Source organism: Physella acuta, unplaced genomic scaffold, assembly GCF_028476545.2.
Source record: "Physella acuta isolate Inbredline_101_S28 unplaced genomic scaffold, ASM2847654v3 ptg001924l, whole genome shotgun sequence".
Classification (NCBI taxonomy): domain Eukaryota; kingdom Metazoa; phylum Mollusca; class Gastropoda; family Physidae; genus Physella; species Physella acuta.
In genome coordinates, this window is record NW_026733429.1 from 1 (window position 1) to 10,559 (window position 10,559).

The 10,559-nt window shown below is 35.3% G+C and overlaps 1 pseudogene; it reads left to right on the top strand.

Moving 5' to 3' along the window:
• Positions 1-566: 566 nt before the first annotated feature.
• Positions 567-7,416, top strand: LOC131931238 (centrin-3-like; annotated as a pseudogene).
• The last annotated feature ends 3,143 nt before the right edge of the window (positions 7,417-10,559 follow it).

Below are 10,559 nucleotides of genomic sequence, written 5' to 3' on the forward strand. Positions count from 1 at the left end.
AACCGCTATACAGCTCCGTCCTCTCGCTTCCAACACACCAGTCACTCGGCCAGTCGCTTCCCTTGTTACCCTCGTTCACTCAGTACAACATACTGGTCAACACATACCGCCCCGCGCTACAATACCACGGTGTACAAACTCAGGCGCAATGATCCGTCCCACACACACACCTTTCATACACAAGGCTGTTGCAAATAACTGTAACAGTGAGGTTATTCTTCTCTATTTTGTGACACCATTACGTCTTTTCATCATGATATAATTTAACATTGTATAAGCAATATAAACATGCCAAGTTATGTATCCCAACTTCTAAAACAGTCACATATGTGTATTAAAGTAATATCTAAGTAAACCATAAACTAGCTTCACTATTGGTTAACTAGATAGAGAATGTCTGACATTGAGCTAATTTAATTCCATGTCTAAGTTATGCTAAGTGACTGGTGGAAATTAGGAATGGGGTTGATTTTAGTTAGCGGTATACCACCTATATAGCAGACAACGTGTCTGTCGATAACTTTGGCTCGTAATATTGGATGGTAGCTTCATCAATGTGGGTGTAGATGGGTGGAGCCTCAGATACATCTTTTGTGTTGGCCAAATTGGGCTTCACAGTTCTGAGTCTGGCCAAGTACGCAGTAAGTGAGAGTGTGGGTGGTTAGGGACGGTAAGTGAGAGTGTGGGTGGTTAGGGGCGGTAAGTGAGAGTGTGGGTGGTTAGGGGCGGTAAGTGAGAGTGTGGGTGGTTAGGGGCGGTAAGTGAGAGTGTGGGTGGTTAGGGGCGGTAAGTGAGAGTGTGGGTGGTTAGGGGCGGTAAGTGAGAGTGTGGGTGGTTAAGGGCGGTAAGTGAGAGTGTGAGTGGTTAGGGGGGTTAAGTGAGAGTGTGGGTGGTTAGGGGCGGTAAGTGAGAGCGTGGGTGGTTAGGGGCGGTACGTGAGAGTGTGGGTGGTTAGGGGCGGTAAGTGAGAGTGTGGGTGGTTAGGGGCGGTAAGTGAGAGTTTGGGTGGTTAGGGGCGGTACGTGAGAGTGTGGGTGGTTAGGGGCGGTAAGTGAGAGTGTGGGTGGTTAAGGGCGGTAAGTGAGAGTGTGAGTGGTTAGGGGGGTTAAGTGAGAGTGTGGGTGGTAAGGGGCGGTTAGTGAGAGTGTGGGTGGTTAGGGGCGGTACGTGAGAATGTGGGTGGTTAGGGGCGGTAAGTGAGAGTGTGGGTGGTTAGGGGCGGTAAATGAGAGTGTGGGTGGTTAGGGGCGGTAAGTGAGAGTGTGGATGGTTAGGGGCGGTAAGTGAGAGTGTGGGTGGTTAGGGGCGGTAGAGAGAGTGTGGGTGGTAAGGGCGGTAAGTGAGAGTGCGGGTGGTTAGGGGCGGTAAGTGAGAGTGTGGGTGGTTAGGGGCGGTTAATCTAATTCAGTCTGCATTGTGCAAGAAGTAGAATTTGAAGAAAAGAAAGATAATTCAGAATCTGTCAGATGAACATCTGCACTTTGTAGCATTGTGTCAGTCTGTTGAGGACCAAGAGGAATTTTTTTCTTGAATGCATACATTTGATCTTTTATCAGGGGCGAACACTACCGATTTATAAACAAGATGAAATTGGGGGTCTCTGAGCTTGAGGGGCATCTTTGTTAACGTTCATTGTAATGTAGCACACCTTTAGAATAATCTCCCTTAAAATGAAAAATAGAATAAACTTGTGTTCCATTGCACTTTTGAAAGACAGTCGATTTGCTGATCACCGTGGAGGTGATTATTTTAAAATAATTTTTTTTTTAAATATATTTTTTTAGATTAATTTTTATTTTAATTATAACAAAAATATTATGAACTTCTAAAACTTTGCCAAAACTGTCTATTATGTATGATATATATCATGTAATATATAATGTAAATAATTAACGAGATAGAAAACGAATTGGATAACTATGGCATCATATTGCAACAAAGGCTGCTGAATCAGCCTCTGTAGCTAAATGTGATTTTACAATGTATTTAGCTGTAAGAAAAAAAAATATCATAATTACTAATTACTTCCTAAATTACTTTGTTGAGAAGACTTTACATTATGTTAATACGTTAAAAATTAGTTTTTTTTTTATTTGATGAATTGGAAAATAAGTGATTTATATAGGTGTTAAAATCTTGTATACATTTATTTTATTCTTTTCCGATATTTTTCAACATCACGACTAACATAATGTTATTAAAATAGTAGCCGATAAAGACTTTATTCTCCAGTATTGTTTTTTTTTTTAAATAGCAGAATAAACTCTTTAACAGTTAAATTAGTCTGTAAAAGTTTTAAAACATTGCAAGCGAAGCATCATACAATTGAAATCAGTAAAAGCTGTATAACTTACATAAGTGTTAAGTAATAGTATCTGCCTTGCAACATAATTACAGCATGATGATTGGTTGGGGAGAATTCAAATATATCACGCCTTGAACTGTTATTATTAAAAATATTTAATTAAGGGGTCATCCATAAATGACTTCAAACTTTTTTGACGATTTTTACCTCCCCCTCTGCCCATCGTCAAAAAAAGCAAGACCCCTAAAATGACGTCACACCTCAGCCTACAACCCACCCCCTCCCCCCTCAAAATCGCAGTTGAATTTTTTAAATCGATATTTTTCTAAAATCTTGTCTGAACTCTATCAATTTTAGACAATTCATGTTACAATTTATTAAAACAGTTTTCTAAAACGCGAAATAACGTATACAATTCGATTTCTAATATTGCTTTTTTATAATGCAAAAGTGTGACGTCGCAAAATCTGACCCCCACTTCCCCCTCCGCCTCATCACACATCGTCACAAAATTACGGACCACCCCTCCCCCCGACGAGTGTGACGTCATGTATGGATGACCCCTAACAATAATGTAAAAAAAATGCTGGGTTCTGAAAAAAGCGAATATCAATCATTCCGTGGGCTGAAAACAATTAAGGGAGACAACGTATCTCTCTATACCCAACGAGTTTTGATATGTAGTGAGGTTGAAATGTTGCATACATTGTTTATAGAAATGACAAAATTCCTAAATTTAATAATTCATTTTATGCAAAATTGTTGAGAGTTGCTCTCTTTGTTATCCAAAATTATTATATTATTATTTTACTTAAAATAAATGCAACCTTTACTATTTTGTACAAACAAATTTGCTTAAATTCAAATACTTATGATCAGCCATTATTATATGAGGATAATATTTTCTCCGTTATACAATTTGTTGAAATCCCAAGCTTAACAACCAAAGGCAAACATTGATAGAGACATAAGAACAGTACTATTTATCAGAATCGGCTACGTGCATTTCCTTACATGCACTGTAGGCTCAGGCCGTTTATGTTAATCTAGTAAAATAAGACGTCTAGATTTACTAAAGTTAAAAGTAGTTAGAAGAACTAGAACAATGTTAAGTAGCAGCAATAATTAGCACATACACTTAAAATAATTAGAAATACAACATAATTTATGATCGATCTTTTCTGTGTCTGTAAATGAAAATGGCTGTTTTCACTGGACGGGAAGGCGGGTGTGGACGGAGGGCGGGAGTGGGTAGTGTTGAATTCACAAACAAATTATGAATTGCTGATAAGCAGAACATAAAACAACTAGATGTCGGCGTATATATATATATATATATATATATATATATATATATATATATATATATATATATATATATATATTATATATATATATATATTTATAATTTAAAATAAATACCTTTAAATTTAAAATAGTATTTATTAATATAAAAACATACACATATTTTGCAAAAAATATTAAAGTATTTTAGGTAGCTCTGTTAGAATAATAAAATCAGTAATCAAAGTATATAACTTTAATTATTGAATAATATTTACAATAGTTTAGCCTTGCATGCCTTGTAAAAGTATGTTTGAACCTGGCTCAGAACTTGCTTTCGGTTGATCTAGATATTTATTTGTTAGTTGGCTTCTTTACTTTTTATTATATTTATGCAAGAAAAAGCTTGCTCGCATAAATATGTTGACCCGAAGATCATCAGCACTCCAAATGCAAACTTATTCACCTCACTGTAGCATCCTGCAAGATTATTTCATGCGTCACATACTAATGTCTCAACTTGCGGCATTGCTTTTAGAACTGTCCACTTGTGCAGAGAAACGTGCATGTTTTTCTGGACCTCCAACTCTCCAAACTTCTCTTGATTTTCGTGAACTAACCACTCCACAAATGTTTGGTTTTCAAATCTAGCAATTTAATTTGAAGCGAACCACCATCAATTCCAAATAGCTCAAAATTATACTCGTTTGTTTTTGTCCTGAGAAGATCTACGATGAACGTCAGAATACTTGCATTTGTTTTGAATTGCTCAAATCTCTTAGTAAATCCATCCTTCATTTTGTTTATTGTAATGCTGAAGTAATTCATGTTAATAGTAGCATTGGTTTCACCGTGAAATTGTTTTTAATCTTTTCGAAATTAAGTAATTTACCGCTTTACGTGTCTTCAGTTTAAAAAAAAAGTATTTTATTTTCGAAACAATCCACTTCTTCAAGCTAGGCCTACATCTAGACTGGGTTTACATTTAGCTCGTTTAGTTTCTTTGTGATATACACCATGAAATTGAATGTTTTAATTCGGAATGGATAATTTGTAAGCACATTGAAATAGGGAGTAATTAATATTCTAATTATATTGATGTTGAAGAACAATATTTGTATAAGTTTTGAAAATAAAAGAATTATTAATATGTGTGTATTGAGCTGAAGAGCCGCATATTGTCATCAAATGAGCCGCATACGGTTCGCGAGCCGCATGATGACGACCCCTGACGTAGGGGGCTACTGAATTGTAACAACAACAGCATTCAGTGGACTAGGTGGCAAGACAAACTAACTCTGTAAATGACATGTCTGAGCCTAAGAAATGTATTAGTTTACTACGGTAGTTCCTAACGGCCTAGATGAAATGCTACATAGGGTCTATTGAGTTAAAATTTACAATGATCAACTTAGTAGCGTTGATCGCCGACATGAACTCAACCAGTTATCATTCATTTAGAAAGGGGTATTGTGGTATTAACAGTACACATCTTCATGTTATCATGACACTACTGTAACTATATGTTTAAAGTTTGACTAAGATTTTAGCGACACAAAATAGCTTGGTTAAAGGCTGCATACTATACACATTTCTATGTTTAGTCAGTCAGCTGTTTGGGTTGCGAATAACATACCTCTTTCGATAAAATTACCGACTCCCTCTAGCGCATGCCCTGCCAAGCTTAACCTTATAAGTAACTAGGCATACTGCCTAGCTTCGCTTAGGTTTTTAAAAAAACATTTGAGAATTTGAATACTTAATTATTTAGCGATGGAGTGCTTTAATTTAAACAGTAATGCTAACTTTGGAAAATATGTTTTTGTTTGTCATTTACATTCCAATCTCAGACAAATATTGGAAAGTACGCAATCTATAACTAAAATGGAATTAGAACTACAAAGGTTCCATGAACAGTATATCTCATAGTTTATATTAAATTGCCTTTTGAAATTAATACATTTATTTTAATTAGGATACGTAACTGAATTAACAACTTAATTTTGTACTAAAACAAATTCTATACTTCGTCATTTTCTGTTTCTGTTTAAAATAGTATACAATAATTTGAAAAATAATAATTTTAAAAACGCTACCTCCCTTGAAAACTGAACGTATGACGTATGTCTCTGTTTACTTTTTTTTTTTTTACAAACAGTTGCTATGCTTATATAAGAAATTACGGTATATGAACATATTTAACTACTATAATGGCTGTTTCCGACGGGAATAAAGTTTTTTTTGTTACCCTCCAGGGTCGGTCTACGACGTCATATAATATTAAGGGGATCGTTCGTCAATTTTTTAAATATATATATATATCCCATATAAGGAGAATTTCGCTAACGATCATCTTTTAGCCCTCGTCGAGGGCTTTTAGTCTGACCAACGGTTTTTCCATACGGCCTAGTCATCTATAGTGTGTATGCAAAAACTTAGCATGATGTACAGACGTTAAGTAACCTAAAAATTGTGTTAAAATGTCCCTGTTTTTGCCATAAAATACAAAGATTATATAGGGAAATACGACTGGTCAGTTTTGATCCATTTCCCGATTTTTCCCGGACATGGCGAGTTTTTTGTGACACCCCCAAGGCGTTCTCCTACCACCTCACAAAATATCAAGGGGGGTCGTCGGAGGAATTTTTTTTTTCTTAATATAGCCCATATAAGGCGCCGGTCAGTCGAGGTCAGTTTTGACCCCCTCTCCGTCGACTTTTCGGCCAACCGCCACCGACCCTCGTGTTCTATCTCCCAAAGGCACCATCGTGTCAAATTTGACGCGCCTGCGGCGCCGGGAAGTGCCCGAGCGGGCACCTGACCACTTTGCTTTATATATATAGATGTCAGTTTAGTGTATTTTACCGACATAGTTGACACATGCGCGAGGCCTGACGGGGTCTGACAACACACAGAAGAAGAAATTAATTAAAGACCGAATACAAAAATACTTAAAGGAAAAGAACGAAATAAGACAAAAACACACACAAATGCATAATTCAGGTTGTCATTAAGAATTTTGCGAATGATATATTGAGTTATGAAGCAATTCGTTAGTGTAAGTGTTATTTCCCATATATTTAATGCAACGAAGTTGATTGAAATAACTCAAATTTTAATTTCACAAGTATTCTGATTTAGCAAAATTCAATGACTAAATAGTTATAGAGAAAAATAATTTTTCTGTTGTATTATTTTATCGTTCAAAAAAACAATGTTGTGCTTTTTAGTCTATACTTTTTATATAATAAAGTGTTTAATATTATCTTTAGTATCAAGTATATTCCTTAAACCAATCTCTTTAATATATGAATTTTTAAAGACAAACCATTACTACCTTTTAAACAGCGTTATATCTCGCATTTGTATGTGTATATTATTATAATACTTATTAGAAGAACAGAAACAAGAAATTAGATAATTTTTGATCTGTTTGATACAGATAAAGACAGAGCCATAGCCTACTATGAACTAAAGGAGGTTGCAAGGAGAGCGCTTGGCTTTGATGTAAAGAAGGCAGATGGACTGAATATTCTACGTGACTATGACAGAGAGGGTGCAGGAAAGATTTCCTTTGATGATTTCAATGAAGTTATGACAGACATGATGCTAGACAGGGATTCACAGGAAGAAATTCTCAAAGCTTTCAAACTATTTGATGATGACACCTCAGGAAAAATTAGTTTTCGGAATCTCAGGAGGGTAGCGAGAGAGCTGGGAGAAAACATGACGGATGAAGAATTAAGGACACGATAGATGAGTTTGATAGGGATGGTGATGACATCAATGAAAAGGAATTTATAGCTATCATGAGAGGAGTTACGTGACCGACTGGCCAACAAATGGAAACTTCTATCAGTGAATGAGCGACCCGCCTATCAACCAATGACAATAGTTGTTTACGTATGGCCATCCAATGGAAACTTCTGCCAGTGAATGAGCGACCCACCAATCAACCAATGACAATAGTTGTTTACGTATGGCCATCCAATGAAAACTTCTGCCAGTGAATGAGCGACCCACCAATCAACCAATGACAATAATTGTTTACATATGGCCAACCAATGGAAACTTCTGTCAGTGAATGAGCGACCCACCAATCAACCAATGACAATACTTGTTTACATATGGCCAACCAATGGAAACTGTTATATGAGAGGGATGAAAGGTTACAATGTAAAACTGCTGTACAGATATTTACAACTGTTCTTTGTCAAAGTATTCAAAATAATTGCTTGTATTGTGTATGGTTTTATAAAATGTGTGATTAATTTGATGTTAAAAATTAATGTTTCTATATAAAATGTGCGCCGTAAATAAATGTGGCAAAAGTGAATTAAAATGCAGGAACCAGTGCTGAGAATGGAAATAAAATACTTAAAAAAAACTTTTTAAAAAACCACGTTTTTCTTGTGGACTAAAAAGTAGAAAATAACTATTTACATACATTTGATGACAAAAAACGTGGGTACGTTCACCATCAAATTTCCCGACCCATCTGCCCGACCCACGTTATTTGTCATCAAATGTATGTAAATAGTTATTTTCTACTTTTTAGTCCACAAGAAAAACGTGGTTTTTTAAAAAGTTTTTTTAAGTATTTTATTTTCTCCTTTTTAGTCCGTTGCTACACATGAAAAACGTGGTTTTTAAAAAGTTTTTTATATAGTTTATTTCTACTTTATCTAATGACTTGATTAAGTATGAATTGACTAAGTGTTTATAAATACACGGACTAAAAAAATCTTGAGCGGACCAGGATTCGAACCTGGGTTGTCGCGGCCACAACGCGAAGTACTAACCACTATACGATCACGGCCAGCGCGCTCACATCGAATGGGGCCGAAGTAACTGTGTCAATAAGCCTCCAGTCTTGTCGGTATCTTTAGAAATCATGTCCTCAATTTTATGGTCCTTTGGGCGTAATTAAATTAAGCTAATTACGGTCTCTAATTGCTAGTTTTTATGATTGCATCTGAAATTGTTAGGCGAAAGTAGCCTGCATGCCAAATTTCAGAACTATAGAACAATCAGAAGTGGGCTAATTTTCGATGTCAATTTTAACAACAAACACACAAACGCGAAGCTGAGTTAATAAAAACGTGTTAAATAAAAAAAAAGTATTGAAAGAAAATAGGCTACACATGTCATAATGAATTATTATTTTTCGCAAAGATATTTCGGTCCTCACAAGCCGATGATGAAAAGTGTAATACTGAATAGAACAAACTGACCTGATTCTACAAACATGTTCCCATTAACTTCAGCCCACCTGCCTCACCCTCCCCTCCCTTTGACCGTACCTTCATAAACTATAAATATAACTTTTTTAACACTCAGACACGTGTGGGAAGTTTGTCACTGTTAAATAAAGAGCGCCTGGTTCTGTTATGAAAGCTCTTCTATAAACCTTATTGTATTGTATAATATAAAACAAAACTAAAGCAGTAGCAGAGACCTTATAGGCAAGGAATAAAATAACTTTAACGTAAAATAATATTGACTTGACTTTGACTTAGTCCTCTTTGCTCCTTATAATATTGATGTTACGAAAATGGCATTAAAAATAATAAATATGGCATATTTGCACATTTTTATCTAACGTCTCGTGATTTCTCTGTATGGTTATGTTGAACTAAAATTTGAAAGTGCTGCTGATGTAGTAAGCCAAGAGATAATGTCTATGAAGATTTCGCCATTGCAAGCGCCGTGTCAGATATATTAAAAAAAAAGAACATATCACACGCGATTTTACATGATTAACATTTTTTTTTGTCTTTTTAAGAACAAACGTTGAATAGAGTATCTTAAAATGGATATTATTTTAATTGGCGAGACTATTTGCCTATTGACATTTTAATTTGAATTGTAATATATTTCCTATACGCCGGGTGCATGCTGCTTATTTAAGACAAAAGTCATGGTCCATTACAGATAGGTTTTTCATAAAGGCCAGTGTACGGCTAGCTAGTTAAGTATTTATCGTTAAGAGAGTGTCTTAAAGTGGCCAATAATATAATAGCAGAGGCAGGCACCAATAGACACATTATCATAAACGACACGAGGTGGCCATACTGTTAGGTTACCTAATCTGATAAAAGTTACACATTGGTTAAAAATACCGCGAAGTAAAAGTAAATTGACATGCGTTCGTTAATTTCGGCAGGCATCGTTGCCATGGTTACAGTTGTAAAAAAATAATATTTCGATTTATGTCAACGCACGTGGAATTAACAGCATCAGTTAGCTTTAGTATCAGTGTTTTTAATTGTTTTGTTAGCACGAATAGAGATTCACACCAACACACTTTATTACTGACATGTAGGCCCTAATTAGACTTGTAAATAGTAAAACAAAATTTTGAGTTTTAAAATCAACTTGAAAATCAAGTTAAACTTTGTTAGAAAAATATCGAAGCAAGGAAAATGAAAAAAATAAATACGTGTAGGCCTATACAAGAATGGAGAAACTGAACTAAAGGAGACAACTCTGGCATCCTGCTTTATCTAAGATTTATTTGTTTATTTCCCTTTGAATTTGATTGAATGTGCTGACTAAGATGAAATGTGGTTAATAATATAAAATAACAGGTGACACAATGATTGCCAAAAATGATGAGGCATTTGCAAATGGCTGAGACCTGACAGCAGACACCAACTGACAAATATATCGTACGTCTGTCCAAAATTAAAGCCATTACATAATTTATACTTGAATGTTCAGCTTATAATAGCGTACTGAACGGATCACGCGATTTCTTTAAGTCAGTTTTCTTTAACTTATGCAGATGTGTCAAACTAGTTTTAGACTCCTAACCTACGCAATCATTTAAGCTATGTATTAAAAGAAAGAGACTATTGTTATTCAATAAAACTTAAAAAAAGAAAAAAAAGTTTAATCTGAAACTGTAGATTTTTGCTTAAGTATGTTGTCTCCGTTTGATTATTTTAAATCAATTTAAGAATTTAGG